The sequence below is a fragment of the Lynx canadensis genome, chromosome B3 (genome assembly GCF_007474595.2).
Source record: "Lynx canadensis isolate LIC74 chromosome B3, mLynCan4.pri.v2, whole genome shotgun sequence".
In the NCBI taxonomy this organism is placed as follows: domain Eukaryota; kingdom Metazoa; phylum Chordata; class Mammalia; order Carnivora; family Felidae; genus Lynx; species Lynx canadensis.
The window spans coordinates 24,683,504-24,703,077 of record NC_044308.2 but is presented as its reverse complement, the minus strand read 5'-3'; the positions used below and the strand labels follow the sequence as shown (position 1 = coordinate 24,703,077).

The window sequence follows — 19,574 nt, the reverse complement described above, 5'->3', positions numbered from 1 at the left end:
ATGTCTAAGGCAGGCCTTCAAGCATTGCACTTCACTGAGTGGAAGGAGTGCATTTCTTACTGGGATGTTTCAAGGATGTTCAAAACGTCCATTGTGAAAATTTTCACTCTCAAGCAACCAAAACAGGTATAGAGCCAAAGCATGCTCATCCTGGGTCAGGCCTTGGCAGCAGGGGGGTGAGAGGAGGGGTTCTGTGTGGCTGACCTTCCAGTATGGTTGGGAAGACAAAATATATGCAAATGAAACAAATGGTGAGTGTTCAGGGGCTAAGTGGGTGAAGCTCACTGTGCTTCAGTGATAGAGATTCTGGAAGCAGAGTTTTCCAAGGGGCTGCCCACTATTGGATTCTCTCTGCATTAAGTGGCTCCACAGTCTGTATATCCTTGCCCAGTGACCCAGCTGTCCCCAGGCCATGGGATTCTAAGGTCTAATATGAAAGGAGAGCTGAAATGATTGATGGCTTCCTGAGTCCATGCTTCCAAACTTACCCTGTGCCTTTGACTTTCCATCAGTCTCTAAGAGTCTCAGAAGCTGGAAGAAGACACTTGGGCCTTGGGACCAACAATATCTACTTTGGCAGCTTTGCCCTGTGACTGTGAAACTGTTTTATCACCACAGGTGATCCTTACAATCTTTATAACCCAGGCATCAAGGTCCAAGACAGACTTTGATAATGCCATTTCCTTATGTGGCATGCTAACAAAGAAGCATCCATTCTACCTGGGGATTACAAAAGCCACTTTTTGGTTGGTTAAAGAGGTTTCCTTGGGACTTAGGGCCCTTAAACACATTTTATTCATCTATTCATCTATTCATCAGGGATAAACTTACATTTATCATAGGGCTTTCTCAAGGTTTTTGTAAGGATTAAGTGAGGCATAACGTAAGTAAACGTCTAAGACACTGCCTCCCAGCCAATATCCTTGATAGTCATCATTATTTATTAAGCAGAAAACATTTCTTGTTGATCACACAAGTATATGGTTTAAAAATTCAGTTCCAGGGTGCCTGAGTGGCTTAGTCGGTCAAGCGTCTGACTTCAGCTCAGGTAATGATCTCGCGGACCATGAGTTTGAGCCTGCGTCAGGCTCTGTGCTGACAGCTCAGAGCCTGGAGCCTGCTTCGGATTCTGTGTCTCCCTCTCTTTCTGCCCCTCCCCTCCTCATGCTCTGTCTCTCAAAAATAAATAAACATTAAACTTTTTTTTTTAAATTCAGTTCCAATTTAAGCACATCCATGTAATATTAAAACAGGGATTTATTTCCCTCAGGATGCAAAAGCAGAATGCAGTCTCCTGAATGGCAGGTTTCAGCAACAATGTGGCATGCCTGCCCTAGGTTGAACAGAAAGAATGAACCAGCACAGTCACCCTTGCTCAGAACCTCCTCCTATAGCCACAAGCAAAACCCAAATTTGTTTTCCTAAGCAGCCATTGTTTCCCTTAGAAACCTGTCATGAAATTGTGATGACTGACATTATAAAGACAGAATTTCAAATTAAAAGATTAACAAAAATCATAGTAAACTATGATTTGCAATTCAAGGGATGTTTCCATTTCAACTTATTCCCATCTCCACTCTGAGTAAATTGAGGTTTGAGAGAAAAGAAGGAAAGAGGAGGAAGGAACTTTTGTTTTCCTCCAATAATCTCCTTGCAGCTTTTGTTCATCAGCTCCTCCTGGGAACAACGGTGTGTTTAGATGGGAGAGCTTCTGTCGCCATAGAAACACATGATAAAAGGTCCAGTTATTAAGGAGTAGGGTCTTCTGGTTGCCATAGGCAATGTCTCCCTAATGGATTTTCAAGGCTAGGGATGTGTTTATGGTCTGTGTTACTATTTATTTGTATCAAAGATTACAGCATGCTTTGTGTGATCTTTAGCATTTGCTTGCAGTTAGATTTTCCTTTCTTTTGTCTGACTTCCACTTTGTAAAAACAAATTAATCTCCTAGAACATTATAAACACTGCACACCATCTTCAGTAAGGAATGTTGTCTGTTTTATAAAACCAAATTGTAGAAAAATAAAGCATCATTTCTTCATGTTCAATAGGTATAGGAAGAATGTCCTTTTAGCCCTTGCCCCTCCCCCTGGGATATTTAAGTCTAAGCTGGGTCCCTGAGAAGTAGAATCCCTGGATGCAGTAAATGGGAGGAAATCTTGGGAGACTGCCCAAATCAGACAGGGACTGCCCTCACTTTCTCTAGAAAGTTCTGCTTCCATGGTGACTGGCAGGGTGGACAGGGTACAGGTACTTATTTGTTCATTTATTCATTCACTCATTAATTCATTCAAAAAGCAATTATTGAGCATCCAGCATGTGTAAAGCCCCTGATAGACCATGAAGTGGACACAAGATTAACTCAACATTGTGTTGTTTCACATATGTTCTTGCAGAAAGAGTAATCCAAATCTGGGGATAGGTTTGGATACATAATGTAGTCTTAAATGGCTTATACTACAGTAGTTTTCCTACAGATGACTAAGAAGTATATTCAGTAACTCAGAAATATGAAAACTAAGGCCTATCTCTGGCCATATTGAAGATCTCCCTAACTTAGTGGTTACAGAAGAGTGGAAGATTCTTTCACATGACCAGGCAGTATTCAGGGCAGGCTAAACATTACTACATCTCTTTAGTCACATTTCAATAAGATATTGTATTTGTTGTTAGAAGATGTTGACTGATTTTTGTGTTGTTTTGCCATCATCACACACCTTATGTTGTGTGAGTCTTCTGAGGGTCCTGAATGAGACCTCCAAGGAGCCAAAAGTACTTTGAGGTCTGTCTCTGCAGAGCATCCCTCAGAGGAGTTTGGGAGCTTGTTTCTGGCAGCATGTCACCTGATCCCAATAAGACCTTTGGAAGATGGGTTTGCTTCCCACTGTCATCACCTTCCCAGAGCCAAGATAGGGAAGAACCACCTACATGAACTTTACAAAAGTAGTCATGACAAGTCACAATGACTACCTCTGGCCATGCTGCCTTAAAGATCAATACAGAGTACTATGGGGAATTCTGTTTGGGGAGACCTGAGAGAACATCAACACACTGTTGTGGTGATCTGTTTTAGGTCACTCTGGGAGGTAGTTGTTCTCAAATAGTCTGACTAGAAGCCCCCAGCATGGTACATGCCATGCACATGTGACTGTGTTCTTCAAAGTGTGGGGTTGCATGGGGAACCACCAGGCATGACACACCCAAGCCACAATGAAGCAGTGAAAGTTCCCTGGGCTGGAGCACAAGAGATGGATGAGGGACAGACAGTGGGCATTAGAGAACCATCTATGGCATATGAATGATAACCGACAGCAAACAGGTGGTGACTGCCAGTGTGCACGGTGAAGAGTGCCACAATGGGATTCATCCTGGGTTTTGTGACATGAAACCAGCTTATGATCAGAACTTTTAGAAAACTTCATAATTCAGTCTCTAAAGAGGGAGATCTGAGACCAGCTTTCAACAATTTAAAATATTCTCACAAAGCATATTAAGTGAAGAAAGCAAGTTGTAAAACAGCATAAGTTCTATGCAACCATTTTGTTTAAATTAGAAAGAGGAATAAAAAAGAGTACATGGCTTATAAATACAAAAACAAGCACAAACAAGGAAAACAAAATAAAACAAGCATCTCTGAAAGGACCAACTAGTGGAGTGAGGAAATGGGAACAGCCAAGGGGAGACTCTCAGACCCCCTTTCCATATTTTTGACACATGAATCATGTTAATGAACTACTATTAAATCTTAAGTAAAGCACTTTTAAAGTCTAAATTCATATTGTATGAGTAGGTACAGATGAGGAAGCTACAGATCCAAGAAGTGAAGTCACTCTCTGAGGCCACACTGCTCATTGACAGGCATGATGAGATATGCAGCTTCAGCTGGCTTCCCCAGATGAACTCCTACAGAGCTGCTGCACACTGCCTCACTCTACCCATGCCTTGGTCCCCATTGGAGCAGAAAATTGCTGCTACCCTCCTTCTCATTGTACCATATTTAAGTTGCTACTATGTAGTACATGGTATTGTGGTTTCCTGATGGTATAATATCTGTCTTCGCATTAAGTATTCCCTTAGAAAGAGCCTAGTATTTATTATTGAATTTAATTTTCATCAAATGTAATAAAGTAGTTCTTAATTCTCCCATTAAAAACTTGAAGTTAAGAGTGACTGAAATGGACTGAAAGTTTGTGTCCACCCAAAATTCATATGTAGAAACCCTACCTCTCAATATGATAAGATTTGGAGGTGGAAACTTTAGGAGGTAGTGAGGTCATGGGAGTGGAGTCCCCATGATGGATTAGAGTCCTTATAAGCAGAGGAAGAGACCAGAGCCCTTTATCGTTCCACCAAATGAGGATACATACAACAATATAATCTTCACCAGGAACCTAATCAGCTAGCACCTTGATCTCGGACTTCCCAACCTCCAGAATTGTGGAAAATAAATATCTGTTGTTTAAACCACCTAATCTGTGGCATTTTAATATAGCAGCCTAAGCTACTCTGGCACATTTAAGTCAGCATAAGGTCACACAGCTCTTGAGCCTCAGAATTGGATCTGAGTTTAAATAACAGATTCCAGTGTTGGTAGCAGCGCTCTCAACAATAGCCAAATTATGGAAAGAGCCTAAATGTCCATCAACTGATGAATGGATAAAGAAATTGTGGTTTATATACACAATGGAGTACTATGTGGTAATGGGAAAGAATGAAATATGGCCCTTTGTAACAACGTGGACAGAACTGGAGAATATTATGCTAACTGAAATAAGCCATACAGAGAAAGACAGATACCATATGTTTTCACTCTTATGTGGATCCTGAGAAACTTAACAGGAACCCATGGGGGAGGGGAAGGAAAAAAAATAAAGAGAGGTTACAGTGGAAGAGAGCCAAAGCATAAGAGACTCTTAAAAACTGAGAACAAACTGAGGGCTGATGGAGGGTGGGAGGGAGGGGAGGGTGGGTGATGGGTATTGAAGAAGGCATCTTTTGGGATGAGCACTGGGTGTTGTATGGAAACCAATTTGACAATAAATTTCATATATTTTTTAAAAAGCTGTATCACTCTCTGGGCAAGTGTATAAATCATCATTAAATAAATAAATAAATAAATAAATAAATAAATAAATAAATAACAGATTCCAAATCCCACATTTCCCTCTACATGGTGTTCTTTCCTTACAAGACTGCAAATATGTTAATCTTTGTTTTACCAACACTCTCTAATGCCTGGCAAAAGATACTGGCTGCTATTGTTGTCTGCATGGAACCTGAGGGCAAATTTATGCTCAAGCATATCGATGGAAAATTGTCTTGGAGGTATTTGACAACCCTTTCATGATTTTTCTAGCAAGATGACTGTGATGGTCTTAACATTATCTGGCAAAGTTAGATCCTTTCCTGAAATCAGATCTGGGATCCCAAAATAGAGAGATGGATCCATAATCTTAACTAAATTCACCAACTCTAAGAACATTTTTGAAACCAAACCACTTTCCCCTCTAGCACTCCAGGAGATAGAGCCAAAGACACATTTAATGGTGTTATATCTAAAATCATAATCAGTTCTGGAATGGCTGCCCTTAGGACTGCTGCTGTCTACAGTAAAACAGTGTGCTTTACCCACATGCCTTAGCTGTGCACTTCCAGTGTTTGTGTTTCAAATGATAAACCTGCCTGAAGGGACCATAATGAAGTCTTTTTTTCTTTTCTTTCATTAAAGGAACTCAAGTGCACCCAGTCTCTGGGAGCTTTCCTACTTTTTGTTTTACTCCCAGACCAACACTTTACAAAGCATCTAGTGCATTGCATATAGCACATTTATAAATAGGTGCACCGATCCCATCCCCCATGATGGAAAACACAGACCTTCAAGAGACATCAAAATGCTAGACTCCAGACAAAATACCAATTTTCACCCTGATTTCTGTCTGTCTATATCATACTTTGAAAAGTGTAGTTTAGTGCACACCTAATGGCTGGCCAAAGTCCTTGAGCACAGCCCATTTCACAGCACTTAGCTCCTAATTGAAATTTCACAGTACAATACTTAAGACATAACTCCAAATTGCATTGCCATTTAAGCAAATGTGTTTTCCTACCCATTTAACTGTTTGTGACTTCCTTTCAGCCATATGCTTCTTATGATTTGCTGTTGGTCACTGTTGCAATTAAGACCTTCAGTATTTATTTGAGGATATTCTAGAATGTCCTATTTCTCTGTGAAGTAAATTTAACCCAGTAGTGTATTAATAGCCTCACCCAATTGTGTGCCTTTGGAAAGAAAGAGAACATTCCCATCCTCAGAGGAGATACTAGTTCTTGGCTCTCCCTATCACAGACTTTTCCAAACTATCAGTCCTTATTGGTTTCCTTACTTGTTCTCTCAAGCCTGATTCTAATATGAAATCATGTAGGAATTCAATTCCACAGATAAGAAATACAAGCAGCATTTATATAATAATTGAAAACATAGAAGTCTGTTAATAGAATACAGTAGCAATCCTTTTCTTTCTAGACAGATTTTAAAATTTTATTCTTTCAAATAAGCAAAAGCATAGAATTGTATAATGAATTTCCCATAAACCCATGTTCCAGCTTCAACAATTATCAGTATTTTGTTAATCTCAGTTCATCAACAACACCCACCCTCATTTTTATTTGTTTAATTTTGTGCTAGATTGCTTGCTAGAGAATTTTAGGGATATGCCATATCATGCCATAACTTCACTGAACTCAATATGTCTCTGATAATGACTTCTTTTTAATATTACCACCATGACATAATTACATTTAACAGAATTAACAGTATGTCCTTAACCTCATCTAACACCTAGTCCATATTTAAATTTTCCCAATTGTCTCAAAGATGTCCCTTTATCTTTGCATGAAGTTTGGATGTTTTGAATCAGGACGTAAATAGATCTACTTATTGCTTTTTTTAATATAACTATTCTTTTATCACATGAGTCCTCCATCCCTTTTCCTCCAGACCTTCCTTGGATCTGTGGGTGAACCTGGTCTCTGAAATACCCACCCCTTCCCCCAATCCATTGGAGAAGTGGTTTCTCTGTAAGGTCATGCAATTATCCATCTATGTCTATCCTCTATATTCCCTGATAATTGGTGGTAGGTTTGATGGCCTTCTCCTTTCAGGTAGCTTGTTAACAGAAATAGAGATCCTGACTCATTGAACTGCATGACTTACAGGCCTCTCACTTTATCTTCCATCTGATACCTGAGTCTTCTCTACAGTGTGGCTTCCTGGGTGCTTGTTTGGAATCAGACATTGTTTAACCACTTCTTGAATGAATAGGGAGACTTACTCTTCTGAAACATAGATAAGAAAGAGAATTGGGAAAGAAAGAGAGACTTAAAAAGGGCCCTGTCCAAATCCCAAGGCCCATACAACTCAACTCCTAAAACATCACATTGAAGATTCTTAGTCATGAGGTAGAGCCAGAGACTGACAAAATGGATTGTCAATGAGGCCCTCAGACAAATGAAATTTGCTTAATGTGGAAGTCAAGAACCTGGACAGAACCCCTCAAGGGTTTAGGTGGGACCATCAGCAGCTTTTTCAGTTTGCCCATTGAGGTACTGAAGTAGTTTTGAAGCACTGGCAAGAAGAAACAAAGCATCCACTCCCCTTGCAACTAAATTTCTCTTCTAAAATAAGGAAATTGAGGGGCACCTAGGTGGCTCAGTCAGTTAAGCATTAGACTCTTGGTTTTGGCTCAGGTCATGATCTCATAGTTCATTAGATGGAGCCCTGAACTGGGGTCCACACTGACAGAACAGAGCTTGCATCAGATTTCTCTCTCCCTCTTTCTCTGCCTCCCTGGCTTTAAATAAATAAATAAATAAATAAATGGAAATTGATCTTGAACATTTTGTATTCATTTCTGGAGAGCTTTGTGAGTATGACTGAATGACTCTAATTCCTGATAGCAGATTTCTCCACACAGTTGGCTCTGACAAGGTTGAGGCCAAGCCCTGCATGTGGGGGACTCATTGATAAAGCAGCTTTTGGGGATCTTTTATCCACTAGCAGCTGACCTGTTTTTGAAAAAACATATCCTTAAACATCCATACTTTTTGTTTTAAAATTCTACTGTCATTTATTTTTTAAATCTCTGCTAACACAGAGTCATTTCTCCCTCCGTTGTTTCCTTTGGTTCACTTACGCTCATCTCTGTCCCAGACTAGTCAGTCCATAATTTGATCTGCTGAAGCAGAACCTTTTTTCCATCATATCATTCACAAATTTGAGGCATTTAAAGTGAGTGTTTCTAAATTATTCATGAAAATGTAGAACAGGACAAGGCCAACAACTGAGCTCTGAAGCCCTCCAGTGGGACCTCCCAAAACAGATCCTGATCCAGTAACCAGCAGCCTGAGGAATCATCATTTTCTAGTGGTCAATACATGTCATTTAGCCCAGCTTCCAATTGCCCTTTATCTCAACTTCGTCAACAGAATACTTGGAAATACTTTACAAAAAGCTCAGTTGTATATTTCATACACTCTGGTAGTTACTAGTCCAAGAAACTAATCTTTTTTTATTAAAAAAAAAAGTAAAAATAAACTCTTTTCACTGTGGAGCTCAGTGTCATATACTTGTTTCCTTAGGTGTCCTTCTAGTTTTTCCTTGTTGTTGAATGAAAATTCAAATGTGGATTGTTCTCCTCTTCCTGGGCAATTCCTGCCATGAGATTTTTGTCTCTTTTGTCTCTGAATCTTTTAAAATATGTCCTCCTAGGATCTCATGCACATGAATGACTCTCACACACCTGTCCTTGCTGGTACACTGACAATACACACTTCACAAAATTAATTTCAAAATGGATTGTATATCTAAATGTAATGCAAAACTATACAGCTCCTAAAAGATAATATTGGAGAATATTTAGATGACCTTGGCTGATAACATTTTAAGTACGACACCAAAGGTACAATCCATGAAAACAAAAAGAATTCAAAAGTTGTACTTAAATAAAATTTAAAACTTCTGCTCTATGGAAGATACTGACAAGAGAATGGGAAGGCTAGCCATAGACTGTGAGAAAATAATTGGAAAACACAAATCTGATAAAGAATTGTTATTTCAAATGTACTAAGAAAATTTAAAACTCAATAATAAGAAAATGAACAACCTGATTTAAAAATGGGCAAAAAATCTGACCAGACACCAAGGAAGATATACATATGGCAAATAAGCATATAAAAAGATGCTCAACATCATATGTCAGTATGGAATTTCAAATTAAAACAAGATACCACCACACCCCCCATTAAAATGGATAAAATCCAAAACACTGACAACACCAAATGCTGGCAAAGATGTGGAGCACAGGAACTCTCATTCTTCACTGGTGAGAATGCAGAATGGCATAACTACTTTAGAAGACAGTTTGGCAGCTTCTTACAAAACCAAACATACTCTTCCCATGTGTTCCAACAACCACACTCCTTGGTTTTCACCCAAATGAGTTGGAACCTTATGTTCACACAAAAACCAGCACATGGATGTTTAGAACAACTTTATTCATAATTGCAGAAACTTTAAAGCAACATGTTCTTTAGTAGGTGAAGAGGTAAATAAGCTATAGTATATCTAAGCAGTAAAATATTATTCAAGACTAAAAAGAAATTAGTTATGAAGTCACAAAAAGACATTGAGGAAGCTTAAAGGCATATTACTAAGTGAAATAGGCCAATCTGAAAAAGCCACATAGCATATGATTTCAACCTTAGTCAGTCAGAGAAAGACAAATATCATATGACTTCATTCATATGTGGAATTTAAGATACAAAACATAAAAACATAGGGGAAGGGAAGCAAAAATAATGTAAAAACAGGGAGGGAGAAAAAACACAAGAGACTCTTAAATATAGAGAACAAACTGAGAGTTGCTGGAGGGGTTTGAGGAAGGGGGGTGAGCTAAATGGGCAAGGGGCATTACGGAGGACACTTGTTTGAATAAACACTGGGTGTTTATGTAGGGGATGAATCACTGGATTCTATTCCTGAAATTGTTATTACATTATATGGTAACTAACTTGGACATAAATTTTTAAATAAATAAATAAATACATAAATAAATAAATAAATAAATAACTTATGTACACACACACACACACACACACACACACACACAATCATCTCTAATTCACCTGTTCTTCCCCACCCTTCCTGCAACCTGGCAATCACTGATCTTTAGTCCTGCCTATTTCTTGAATGTCATGTATCTGGAATCATCTAGTTGGCTTCTATCTAGATTGGCCTGTTTCATTTAGCAATATGCATTTAATGTTGCCCCATGTCTTTTTGTGACTTGATAGCTTGTTTCTTCTTAGAGCTGAATAATATTTCATTGTATGGATATACTACAGTCTTTTTTAATCCATTCATCTATTTAAAGACGTTTCTATACAGTGGCACATTATTCAGCCAAGAGAAATAAAGAAATCCTGCCCTTTGCGGCAACATGGATGAAGCTTAAAGGCATTATGCTAAGTGAAATAAGTCATACAAAGAAAGACAAATGCTGCATAATGTCACTTATATGTGGAATCTAAAAAAGCCAAACTCATAAAAACAGAGGGTATAGAGTCATGGTTACCAGGAACTGTGTGGGTGTGTAGAGGAAAAGGAGCGTGTGGTGGGGAAGAGGGTGGGGAGTTGTTAGTCAAAAAGCACAGACTTCCAGTTATAAGATGAATTAGTTCTGAAGATGTAATGCAAAGTTACTATAGTTAATGATACTGTATTATATGCTTGAAATTTGAAAGTAAATCTTAACTGTTCTCACCACAAAAAGAAATGGTAACTACGTGACATGGTGAAGGTGTTAGCTAATTCTATGGTGGCAATCATTTTGAAATATATAAATGTATCAAATCACATTGTATGCCCTAAACTTACAAAATGTCGTATGTCAGTTATATCTCAAAAAAGCTGGAAAAATAAACAAAACAAAAATTAATTTAAAAAAGAAAGATTTCAGTTTCTTCCAGTTTCGGGCAATTATGAGTAAAGCTGCTAGAGACGTTTTTGTACACGTTTTTATGTGGACATACGTTTTCAACTCAGCTGAGTAGATACTTAGGATCATGATTGCTATATCATATAAGATTGTTTTGATTGGTGACAAACTATCCAACTGTCTTCCCGAATTGTTGTACTTTATATTCCCACTAGCAATGACAGTTCCTGCTTCTCTGCATCCTTGCCAACATTAGATTCTATCAGTGTTTTGGATTTTACCATTCTAATGGTTTTGTAGTGGTATCTCTTAATTTTAACTTATCTTTTAATGTTTTAATTGGCAATTCCCTAATGACATACAATGTTGAGCACTTTTCCCCCTAATGACATACAATGTTGAGCACTTTTTCATATGCTTATTTACCATCTGTATATTGTATTACTTTGCCAGGGCTGCCGTAACAAAATATCACAGACGGGTTGGCTTTGACAACAGAAATTATTTTCCACAGTTCTAGAGGCTTACAAGTCTGAAATCAAGGTATTGGCAGGTTTAATTTCTTCTGAGGCCTCTTTCCTTGGCTTGCAGGCCACCTTCTCACTGTGTCCCCATGGTCTTTTCTCTGTGCACGTACACATTACATCCAAATCTCCTTTTCTTATAAGGACACCAGTCACCTTGGTTAGGGGTCACCCTAAAAACTTTAACTTAACCTTATTACCTCTTAAAGACCTTGTCTCCAGGGGTGCCTGGGTGGCTCAGTCATTAAGCCTCCAACTTCAGCACAGGTCAGGATCTCAGTTTGTGAGTTCAAGCCCTGAATCAGGCTCTGGGCTGACAGTTCAGATTGTGGAACCTGCTTTGGATTCTGTGTCTCCCTCTCTCTCTGCCCCTCCCCCACTCGTGCTCTGTCCCTCTCTCTCTCTCTCTCTCAAAAGTAAATAGACATAAACAAATTTTTAAGAACTTATCTCCAAATCAGGTTATATTCTGAGGTACTGATAGGGCTTAAATACACACATTTTAAGGAACATAATTCAGCTCATTCATAATTCACCTGCTTTGGTGAGGTATCCATTCAGATCTTTTGCCTATTTTTAATATGATTTTGTGTATTTTTGATATAAGATCTTTATCTGATATGTATTTTGTAAATATTTTCTCCAAGTCTGTGCCTTGCCTTATTATTCTCTTAACAGAGCCTTTTACAGACCAGAAGATTTTAATTTTAATATACTTGTACTTTTATATTTTTTTCACTCACAGATTGTGCTTTTTGTGTTGTATCTAAAAATCCATCACCAAAGCCAAGGTCATCTACATTTTCTGTTATTTTCAAGAACTTTTCTAGTTTTGCATTTTTATAGTTAGGCCTATGATCCATTTAAATTACTTTTTGCAGAAGATATAAGGTCTTTGTCTTCATTATTATTATTATTATTTTTTTGCATATGGATGTCCAATTGTTCCAGCAGCATTTTTTTTTTTTTTAAGTAGGCTCCATGCCCAGCGCAGAGCCCAATGCAGGGCTTGAACTCATGACCCTGAGATCAAGACCTGAGCTGAGATCAAGAGTCAGACACTTAAACAACTGAGCCACGCAGGTGCCCCCCAGCAGAGTTTTTTGAAAAGACTATTCTCCATTTATTATCTCTTCTCCTTTGTCAAAGATTAATTGACTAAATTCACTTGGGTCGATGTCCATAGAATCAGTATTGATCATCTCTCCTTTTCTGATATGAGCAATTTGTGTCTTCTCTACTTTTTTCTTAGTTATTGTGTTAGAGATTTAGAAATGTTATTGATCTTTTTAAAGAATCAGCATTTACTTTTGTTCACTTTTGTTGACTTTTCCTTACTCTTTGTTTTCCTGTTTTTATGATTTCTATTCTTCTACTTGATTGAGGTTTATATTGCTCAGCTTTCTTACTTTTTTAAGGTAAAAATTCTTTCCAGGCTTCTTCTTTGACCCATGTCACATATAGGTATGTGCTGTTTAATCTCCAGATTAGAATTTTAGAATTTTCCAGCTATCCTTTTGTTATTGATTTTAGTTTAATTTTATTGTGGGTTGGAAGCATACTTTGTATGATTTTTTTTCTTTGAAATTTGATAAGGTGTGTTTTACAAGCCGGAATGTGGTCTATGTTAGTGAAAATTTTTTGTGAATTTAAAGACAATATGTAATTTTCTGAGGAACCTCCACACTGCTTTCCAGAGCGGCTGCACCAACACCAATTTGTCAATAAATTTCATATATATAAAAAAAATAAATAAAATAAAGTTAAATAAATTATCAAGTTTTCAAATAAAAAAAATAAAGACAATATGTATTCTATTTTTTTGATAAAATATTATATAAGTATCAATTAAATCCAGTTAAATTATGATGCTGTTCATTTATTTCAACTTTATGCTTGCTGATTTTCTATCCACCAGTTCTGTCAATTGCTAATAGAAGGGAGTTGGTGTCTCCAACTATAAAAAGGGATTTGTCTATTTTCCCTTGCAGTTCTATTAGTTTTTGTTTCAAGTACTTTGGCGCTCTGTCTTTATGTGGATATATGTTAAAAATTGTTATGTCTTCTTGGAGAGTTGATTTTTTTACCATTATACAATGCCCCTCTTTATCTTTGCTATTTTGTCTCGTTCTAAAGTCTGCTTTGTCTGAAATTAATAAAGATACTCCAGCTTTCTTTTGATTGATTTTACCAGTATGTCTTTCTCCATCTACTTTTCCAGTTTACACCCTTAATATGTTAATCATATTTATTTAAAATTCCCTATCTGGGGCGCCTGGGTGGCTCAGTCGGTTGGGCGTCCGACTACAGCTCAGGTCACAATCTGGCGGTCCGTGAGTTCGAGCCCCACGTGGGGCTCTGGGCTGATGGCTCGGAGCCTGGAGCCTGCTTCCAATTCTTTGTCTCCCTCTCTCTCTGCCCCCATTCATGCTCTGTCTCTCTCTGTCTCAAAAATAAATAAACTTAAAAAAAAATTTAAAAAAAATTCCCTATCTGATAATCCCCAAATTGCTGTCATACATGGTATATGCTCTGGTTTTCATGAATGCTTTGTGTCTTCAGCACTAGTGGGGGAGGGGCAGAAATAGAAAGAAAGAGAGAGTCCCAAGCTGAGAGTGGAGCGCAATGCAGGGCTCAATCTCTTAATCATGAGATCACCACCTAAGCCAAAGTCAAGAGTCAGATGCTTAACGGACTGAGTCATCCAGACACCCCAGACTGTGTTTACTTTTGCCTGTTAGCATACCTTGTAGTTTTTCTTTTGCTGTTGTTGAAAGCTGACATGATGTAACTGGTAATAGGATCTGAAGTAATCAGGTTTCATTGTGAAGTTTCATGGTAATTTAGTTAGGAATTGGGTTGTTTAAGGTTTGTTGTAGCTGGTGATACCAGAGATTTTAGTTTCCCCTGGTTTCCTTGGTGCTTTTTTTTCTTTTTCTTCCCATCTTGTTCTTGCTTTTCCCAAGAATTCTTTCTTAGTTTTATCTTGCACTCTCTTAGTTGTGATTTGCTGTTATCCTGGAGCCCTGTTGATGTGATGGTAAGGTGTTGGTTAGGGGAGGCATTTTTCAATACATGATTGAATTTCGTGTTTTTAGTGGTCCTGGTCCCTGGGCTCTGACCTCCAGAAACATTTCTTAATCTCACCCCCCACCCCCCTCCTGCCCCATTCCTTTAGATGAGACAGGACCACAGACAGATGCTTCTTACCTAATTCTCCTTCCCTCAGATAAGATAAGGCTCTGGCAAAGTAGTTTCCCTTGAGAGCATTCCTTCGTTATGGAAAATGCTCAGTGTTTCTTTCAAATGGCTACTTTTTCCCTGCCCTTACCTGAAGCATGAGGGCATTTTTCTCTGGTTTTCTCTGTGAAAATCTGCTGAAGCTCCTGTGGGTAAAACTGATGAAACTGTGGGGGTCCCCAAGAAGTTTTTAACTTTCAACCTGGTCTACATTCATCCTTCAGCAATTTGTCAATTTCTACCAGTTATTTGCTCCAGTGACTTCTGCTCCAGGTTAGATGAACACAGTTGCAAGGCTCTATATCTGTCCATCTTTCCACCTTGGGGGATGGCAGTTTGCCCTATGCTCTTGATGAGGTTTTAGGGGAGTTCAGACCTGATGGCCAAAAAGAATTCTTAAAGATGTCTTTGGGACAATAAGATGATTTTATTAAAGCATGGGGACAGAACCTGTGGGCAGAAGGAGCTATATTGGGGTTGTGAAAATTGACTGTTTATATACCACAGGACTGGGGGAGGTAAAGTCAAAAGGAAGTTTCTTAAAAGGATTTTCCATATGCTAGCGACTAACAGATTACTGGAGCCTAGCTATTGTCAAGCTAAGATTGTTTTTCCCTCTAGCAAAGCACTAACATTAAACAGTGGAGAGTTTCTGGACATTAGGCTTTTAATAAGATTGTCCTTTTCTTATAATTGTACCAATATATTTGTAAACTGATGGAGATTCTATCAGTTTAACCATTTGTTTTCTGTCCTTTCCTTTGTTCCTGGGTAGCCAGGAGTGCCTGAGGAATGTCACACATATCCCACCTGGGGTGAGAGAGGTGGTAATGCTAGCTTGTGCTTTTCCCCTCAACATGACTTATGCTACCTCATCAGTCTCAATCCTCTGATGGGTCTAAGAAAAGTCTTTGATTTCAGTTTCTTCAGCTTTTTTCTTTTTGTGAGAATGAGAGTGATGACTTCCAAGCTCTTTACATGTTAGAAGTGACACCAAATGTCCATAAATAATTTTAAACATATCTACAAAATATAAACCTAGATGACAGGAAAACATATAATCAAATAAGTGTCTTGGTATATATGGAGTCTTAGGCCCTACTATCACTTTCCCAGGACACACAGAGATTTTGTCACTTGCTCCTTCTTCTGATGTTTTAGGACAATTTCTAGAATTTACAATGTGGCCTGTGGGTAATCTACAAAGCAGGTCATTCTTGCCAACCCATTCTCCCCGAGGCTCCAGGGCACTCACAAAATTTACTCTTTTTTTTTTTTAACTTAGTTGTCTTATTATTTAAGTATGGCAAGTCCAGCAGATCAGGGTACGACTGACATTAAAAAGATAGTTGTTGGGGCACCTGAGTGTCTCAGGGTTAAGTATCCAGCTCCTGATTTCCAATCAGGTCTTGATCTCATGGTTCATGAGCTCAAGCCCCACATTGAGCTCTGCACTGACAGCATTGAGCCTGCTTAGGATTCTCTCTCTCTCTGTCTCAAAATTAATAAGTAAACATTTAAAAATTAAAACAAAAAGATAGTTATTAAGCTCGAGATCCCAAGAAATACACCTCACCATGGAGAGTTACAAAAAGAAATACTGGGTTTGGTCAGGAGGCAGAGAGAGCAAGGGGGACAAATAATAATAAGCAAGAGATTTTATTGTGATTCCCATGTGAAGAAACAGGCAAGGCAGAATTGGCTAGTTTGAATAATTTCAGTGAGCTGTGGGGCATAGGGCTTGTTCCTAGTCCTGGGGAAGTTAAGGCAGAGGATAGTGGCCTGGAGTGTGAAAGCCCAAGGAGGAGGTGGTGGGGGTGTAGAATTCCAATCAGTTGGTATGTTTTTGAAAAGTGAACTCTTAGGAGGAAGAATCTTCCCAAATATAAGAGTGAGGGGTGATGAGGGAGGCAGGAGGCCAAGATCAGGAGATTCAGGCATGTCATCATGTGTCCAGAACAAACAAGGCAAGTTCAGCATCTCCAGGTAGAGCAAATGTTAAAGCATAAAGTTTACAGAAGCTACAAACATGGTTAATACAGTTAATGCATTTCTCCACATACCCAAATGTACCTGATGGTGGCAAAGTGAGAAGGAATCATTTCCCACTTGCTTTACCTAGCATTATCAAATTTGAAAAACAAAAATCCATCCCATCGTGCTTAGCCTTTAAACCCACTTTTCTAAAAATTATTTGGTTCTCATCACAGTTCATCTCTGCTATTGCCCTTGGGATAAATTTGTATTCAAGAATTGAGTGGAAAATGCTTCTCTGTAACAGACTTGTGCATGGGGGAAATTATTATTGTAGGCATTCATAATTTGAGAACAATCAGTCTCTTCCTTAGGGAGAGAATCTAAGTAATTAAAAATTATGATTATTAATGTAAGAATAATGGAATGGTGCTCCTGCTATTTCCTAACAGCATTAAGACGTCTTTAGCCACAAAAGATTTGTAGGAAGAAAAGTGAATTGACAACCTAAGATAGAAACTAATTTGGAATACAATTAATTTTGGTTCTCTTGAAAAGTAATACATTTTACATTATGGCAAATGGTTGCAACTAATTACTGTCTGAGGAATACTTGTAAATTGGTTATTTGTTCTTTATTTAATATAGTTTCTATGATTGCTCGAACTCTTATTTATGGGAAGGTCTGGTTTTCAATTTAAAATAATTACTAGAAAAAGAAGAGGACACAATTTTGCTATGAAGCAGTGGTCATGTACAAACAGGGACAACCCTGGGAGGTGCTAATGGTTGGCAGAGTTTATCTTCCCTGCCTTCTGCTTCTCATCAGGACATGCCTTCCACCCACCTATACTGTGTACAGTGCTTCTGCATTTATACCCACTGCTTAGACAGCCCACAAGCTCCTCCCTAAAGAACAACCAATAAATAATGAAAGCCTTGCTTGTTATGCACCAAGCTTAAGTTGAGTGATTTACTATTATTACTGCATTAATTTCCAACCAATCTTATAAGGTAAAAGCTGTTTTTATTTGAAAGATGAGGAAAGTGAGGCAAAGAGATTCAGTAACTTAGCCAAGATCACCCCAGCTAGTTAAGTATTAGAGCCTTTCAAAGAAGGCATTCTGACTCCAGAAGAGGCTTTAATAGTCAAGTTATCCTGGCTCCCAATATGCCTGTCCCCCATGGTTCATTTTTGCTAATGCAGAAATCTGTGCTAAGCAATGATCATGCTTGTCATTGTACATGCTTCCCCTTTAGCACAGGCTGTATCAGTAGGATCCATTGGTTCTCTACAGGTCTGCCTAGTCAGGCACATTTAGAGGGCCTGAAGGGCCCAGATCACTGTCAGGTATTAAAACCACTAACCATGATACCAAAATTAAAATGTGTGGAAACAAAATAAAGCAGCAAACAACTGCCATTGTGGACTTTTTTCCCTCTAGAAACGCAAAAGCTATTGAGGAAAAGTTTATCCCTGAGTAATCTATTTTTTACCCAACATCAAAATTGATATGAATCAATGAGGAAACTGTTCTAATACCAAATAAATACCATGTCATTTTTTAAGCCCACCATGAGCTTGGGGCCCTGACAAAAGATGTCCCTTTTCTCCACTGCCATCTTGCTCCCTCCAGTGCCTCACAATGGAGGGAGTCCACCCTCAGATCACAGAGCTGACCCTAACTCTTTAATAACAGGCTGTGTCAATCAATTGCATTAATGGAAATTATTCACTTCTCTTTTCATTCACATTCTGTCATGTGACTTTGCAGCTCCTCTTACTAAGGAAGCAAGGGCTGTTCCTTGAATCTGTGCTAGCTTTGAGAAGTGTTTAGTCTATAGAAAGAAAGTGGTGATATCTCAGTTTTGATCTTAGTACTCAAGAATCTTTGCATGTTTCCACTTACTCTCTTTTGCCAATAGCATTTCCATAAAAACACACCCAACCTAGTCTGATGAAGTGTCAGAGTCATGAGGAGTGAGCTTAGTTACTTCAGTTGACCAGCCAAGGCAAGCCTAGATTTACCAATCATCGGCTGACTCCTCAATTGTTAATAAATCCAACCAAGACAGTGAAACCACCTTGCCAACATGAAAAGTTAATCTCAGGCACAGCAGGTACAGATAGATATTATTATGCACTACTAAGATTTTTGTAGTAATTTGTTATACAGCATTATTGTGGCAATACATTTTGATGCAGAATTTTTGGTTTTGGTATGAAGTAATAGAATCTTTATGCTTTTCATAGGAGCTATGGGCCATTTGAAATTAAATAAATTTCAACTTGATCGATCCTAAATAAGGAACTATTTTTCCCCTCACACCCATCCATACTTTTGCATTTTATTTTAATTTTCAGTTAAAAAAAAATCTCAAATCTGTACATTAATGAAATCACAGACAAATCTAACTTTGTATCAAAGATATAAGTAACTCCCCAATATAAACTGAAATTAAGTTTGGAAACTTAAATAGATTAAATTATATGTTGGAACTGGCATCCAATATTTCCCCAAAGTTCTCAAATCTTGACAAAGCAGATTTATCACAATTGTAATTAAAACCTGAAGCTAAGATTTTGTTTTGTTTTATTTTGTTTTTCTCAGAACACTTATCTTTACTTTCTCTTCTTTTGAGCTTGAATAAGTTAGCCCATCAGTTACTGCTTTGGAGGTTAAAAAATAATGGGACAGATTTCTAGTTTCTATGTTGTATTTATCAAGTATTTCCTTATTTCTTCAAAACATGGGCTCATATTTTTGCATGTCACAAACTAACACTTTCAGTGATAAGCTTAATTACTTTGGATCTTTCTGTCAGAGCTATTTAAAAACCA

At 38.1% G+C, this 19,574-nt stretch overlaps 1 pseudogene; it reads left to right on the top strand.

The window, feature by feature from the left end:
- The window catches only part of LOC115516976, a 48,189-nt pseudogene continuing 28,615 nt past the window's right edge, over positions 1-19,574 (top strand).